At 37.3% G+C, this 5,112-nt stretch overlaps 1 protein-coding gene across 2 annotated transcripts in view; it reads left to right on the top strand.

Moving 5' to 3' along the window:
• Positions 1 to 5,112, top strand: part of GPC5 (glypican 5) — a 1,062,966-nt gene that overhangs the window by 773,966 nt on the left and 283,888 nt on the right. The gene's annotated exons all lie outside the window — the stretch shown is intronic.

The following is a 5,112-nucleotide window of genomic DNA, read 5'->3' as shown; positions in this document are numbered from 1 at the left end:
TCCGCTATCACATCCAGAAAAATCTGACCCCTATTATTCTTGCAAGCACTCGTCCTCCAGTCTATATCCGGGAAGTTGAAGTCTCCCATAATCACACATTTCCCCTTTGTGTTTACTTCATTAAAGACATTAAAGAGGTCTCTATCCATATCAAAATCAGATCTCGGCGGTCTGTAGCACACCCCAAGCACTATCTCAGGGGAAGCTCTGTATTTTTATGCTTGTCTATACCGTTTTTGAATTTTTTAACTGAAATTTTCATTCAGTACATCATCTTTATGCTTTTTAAGAGTTCACAATTTTCTTCAGCAAACATTCTTTGTACACAAAATAAAAAATTTTGTGTATCACTACTGACTTTTTGGAACTCTTTTCCTAAAATTTCTGTTTTTCCCAGAATAGAACTTTCAACTTATATCACTTACGATAAGACCAGATATAAATTTGTTTTTGCTCTGTATCCCATTCATTCTTTTATCCTGTTTATATGTCTCTGAAATCTTGGAATCTTTGTTCATTTTCCTGTAGTATTTTATCTAACTCTTTCTGTGACTTGTTAATAACTCTCTCTGCCACCACTTTACATATTTTATAGTTCATTAAGTCCTTGCTATTCATATGCTTTTTACTTGTTTGTATGCCTGCTTTCTTTCTGTTGTTGCTGCTTTACAATCTTCATTCCACCAGGGAATTGAATTACTGAGTTAGTGGAAATTCCATGTTACACAGAGATAAGTTGGCTGCTGCTGCAATTCTATCATAGTATCCTGAAATTCCTCTAAATTTTCACTTATACAATTGGAATTTAGATACTCATCGCACTTCCTCTTAAAGAGTCCTCAATTTGCTTTTCTAAGGCTTCAGGTTGGAATCTTTCAGCATTATTAACATTCAACAAATATATTAATTGGCCTTGATTATACAATTAATATAGGGAAGTGGTAAGTAGGCTCTTTTCTGCTCTCAACTTCTGCTGTTTATAGTCCTCTCCAAGCGCCTCTCCAGCTGGGCTTAAGCTTGGCCCACTTTTCAGATATAGCCTGCTATATTAATTGGCTTCTCAAGCCCACGGGGTACATACCCCATCATAGTTACACACAGTTTCAACATAATTATTTCTGAAAATTGTCTAAGTACATTTATTTTGATATTTGACAGGTCAACACTAATTCATATTTGATACGGAGTAGAATTAATGTTGAGAGATGAATAAGCATATATGAGCTCTACCTCTTTAAACTCTGATGCAATCCAGACAGTGAACTGGAATCAACTTGACATCTTCACCAGGACAGTTAATATGAACAAATATCGTCTTTACTAGAAAACAATGAGCAGAAAGCCCTGGGAGTTGAGGGTGCTTGTTAGGAAAGGAGATATACGGTGTACAGAACAAACGGAAACTTATTCTGATTATTCAAAGCAGTACTTGCAATAGTGAATGACTCTGAAAACCATGCATAAAATATACATGACATAGTCCTGATCACAGCCATGATGTACAAGGCACTGCAAAGCTGAACTGATCAGGAATTTTTCAGCTAAGCATTTTTCATTGGAAAATGCCAATTTGTCAAAACCAAACCATGTTGCAGGAATGTACTAGTTTCAACAAAGTTTTGCCAGGGAAGGTATCTCAAGTCAAGGATAGAATTTCTGGTCAAAATCAGAGAGAGAGAGAGGGATGGATGCCACAATACCAAACAGCCTGGTGGGCAAGAGCTCCCCTGAGATACAGGTAACTCAGGTTCATGTCTCTGCTCTGTCTACTTCAGAGCAGGGACTTGAACCTAGGTTTCCCCTGTCTCAGGAGAGTGTCCTACCTATCAGGCTATTGGCTGTTCTGGGGTAGGTCCTGCATGTTTTCTTTCTCTCCAACACCTGTTGTTTTTCATGGAAAAAAAAACCAAAAAAAAAGAAAAACTTCTAAATGTTCCAGGTTCATTCTAATATGGAACAATACAATTCCTGAAATCTTGAAAAGTTTCATAGGACAGGAAACTTATTTTCCATCCACCTCTTCAGCAGATGTAGACAAGACCCCTTCCCTGCAGAACTTACAATCTAAGAATACAAGCAACATTCAGAAGATGGGCATATGGCAGCAGAGTGCAGGGTGAAGAGTAAGCCAATCAAACGTGTATGTAGATTTTAAAAAATTTTTTACATAAATAAAATATCAACATTCCCCTGCTCCTCCACCTTGCCATTAGACTTTGCTGCTGTTCCTTTTCCCTTTTCCTCCCATAAGTATGTGACAGTGGCCATACTGGGTCAAACCAATGGTCCAGCTAGCCCAGTTTTCTGTGTTTTGACAGTGCCAGATGCTTCACAGGGAATGACCAGAACATGGCAATTATTGAGTGAGCCATCCCTTGTCATCCACTCCCAGCTTCTGTAACTCAGAGGCTAGGGACACCAAGAACATGGGCTTGCATCTCTGACTCTCTTGGCTAATAGCCATTAATGGATCTATCTTTTCGGAACTTATCTAATTATTTTTTGAACCCAGTTATAGTTTTGGACATCACAACATCCCCTGGCAATGAGTTCCATAGGTTGACTGCATTGTATGAAGAAGTACTTCCTTTTGTCTGTTTTAAACCTGATGTCTACTAATTTAATCAGATGACCCTTGGTTCTTGTGTCATGTGAAGGGATAAATGACACATTCGTCTTCTCCAAACCACTCATGATTTAATAAACCTCTATCATATCCACCCTTAGTAATTTCTTTTTCTAAGCTGAAAAGTCCCAGTTTTTTTAATCTCTCCTCACGTGGAATCTTTTCCATAGTCCTAATCATTTGTGTTGTCCTTATGTATAACTTTTCCATTTCTAATACATATATTTTTGAGATGAAGTGACAAGAACTGCATGCAGTATTCAAGGTGTGAACATACCATGGATTTATATAGTGGCATTATGATATTTACTGTCTTACTACTAATCTCTTTCCTAATAGTTTACTGGCCTGTAATTGCAAGGATCGCTTCTGAAACTTTTTTTTTTTTAAAAATTGGTTTCACATTAACTATACTCCAGTCATTTGGTGCAGAAGCTGCTTTAAGTGATAGGTTACATGCCACTATTAGTAGTTCTGCGATTTCATATTTGAGTTCCGTCAGAATGCCTGGGTGAATACCATCTGGTCCTGGTGATTTATTACTGTTGTCAGTTTGTTGCAAAACAAATCCCAGACCATTTTGGGATAATTATATGTTTGGAAACAATCTGTTTTCCTTTTTTGCATCAGCCCTTGAATATCATGAAGTCTGAAATTTGGCTTCTTAGATTTGTTTCACAAGCCCTGGGCTCTCATCTTTCTTTGAGCAGATAAAAGAGAAAAAGAACTTTGAGTAATGTCATGAATGACTCAGGTCCAACCTAAAGGAGAAAACCATGAGATTAGGAAGTTAAGATTATATTGTCATAAAAATGGGTTCATTCTGTAACATTTTTCGTTCTCGTTACAATCTTTAGTACAAAAAGAGTCTTCCTCTTGAATATATTTCTCATCTTTTTGTAGTCACAAGGATGAGAAAAGGTTGTAGTTTTCTCTGTTCTTGTTATAATCTATTTTTGTCAAGAGGATGGATTAGTTTGATGCCATTTGTCAGTCTAATAATAATCTTTGCACTGGAATAAAAATGAGTCTGTGTGCTCAGAATAAAGGCATAGCAGACAATGAAGTGCTGTGATGAGAGAATTTCACCATAGAAATATATCAACGTTTTCTCTTGCTATTTCTTTCATTCATGTCCTAAGTGTGAACAATTTTTGTCATTCTGTCTACTACAGCCACACTCTGAAAATGATGTGAAAATATAAGCAATGACTTATTTTCTTTATAAAATGTGATATGAAACTGATTACTCTTCTAAACTAGTAATCAATAACTGGTAGTGGATAGTACAGATATAACTTTTTTTCCCCCCAATTTGGTTACACGGTTTACTGATTATTTTTATTTTTAAAATGTGAATCCAGTTCCTGTGAAAGGTGCCAGATTGATCTGGAGAGATCACTATTAAGATTTACAAAGTGGCTCATTCTTTAGGACTATTTGGTCTTTGACATCTCTGGTGTGAGTGCTAGCTGTGACTCAAAAACCTCTGCGTGCAAATTGGCAGAGGGCACAAGGGTACAAAGGGTCACAGGAATCTCTTGAGCCTGACATCTACATACTAGTCCAGGGGTCAGCAACCTTTCTGAAGTGGTGTGCCGAGTCTTCATTTATTCACTCTAATCTAAGGTTTCGCATGCCAGTAATACATTAACATTTTCAGAAGGTCTCTTTCTATAAGTCTATAATATCTAACTAAACTATTGTATGTGAAGTGAATAAGGTTTTTAAAATGTTTAAGAAGCTTCATTTAAAATTAAATTAAAATGCAGAGCCCCCTGGACCGGTGGCCAGAACCCAGGCAGTGTGAGTGCCGCTGAAAATCAGCTCACGTGCCACCATTGGCATCTGTGCCATAGGTTGCCTACCCCTGTACTAGTCTATCAAAGAATGTCATGTAACATCTGTAATGAAAGCCTGTCTCATTCTGGTCATCATACATATAATGAGGTATATATGTCTGGAGAATATGTGGAGAGTTATGTATTTATATTAAAAATGATGTTCTCTAGGTCTGTGAGTTAAGACAGGTCATCAGTGGTAATCTACATACTCCTGACAAAGAGGGGGCAAGAGACACTTATCTCTCTCTGGCTGGTAATGTGCAAATTAAGTATTGTGTGGTTCACACATTTACAGTCTGAGCAAAATATTAATCGATAGACATCTGGGCTGGAAGAAATAAAATAGCAGGGGTTATCCTGTGTAGGTATAAAACATCAAGTTTTTAAAAGTACATCTGGGGTACAAATGAACCCTTATGTATTCCTTTGATCTGTGAGGACAAACCACCAGTGGGCTTCATTTTACGAGAAGGGATCTCAGTGAAACTGGTTTATAACTTTGGGGAAATTATTTGGAGTAAATTATCTGGTAGGAGATAGAGTGTCATAAACAGAGTTAAGGGTTAATGTTTCCTTTACCTGTAAGGGGTTAACAAACAGTGAAACTGGGAACGCCTGACCAGAGGACCAATCAGAAGACAA

Source organism: Chelonoidis abingdonii, chromosome 1 (assembly GCF_003597395.2).
Source record: "Chelonoidis abingdonii isolate Lonesome George chromosome 1, CheloAbing_2.0, whole genome shotgun sequence".
Lineage (NCBI taxonomy): Eukaryota > Metazoa > Chordata > Testudines > Testudinidae > Chelonoidis > Chelonoidis abingdonii.
This window is presented reverse-complemented; position numbering and strand designations above follow the sequence as displayed.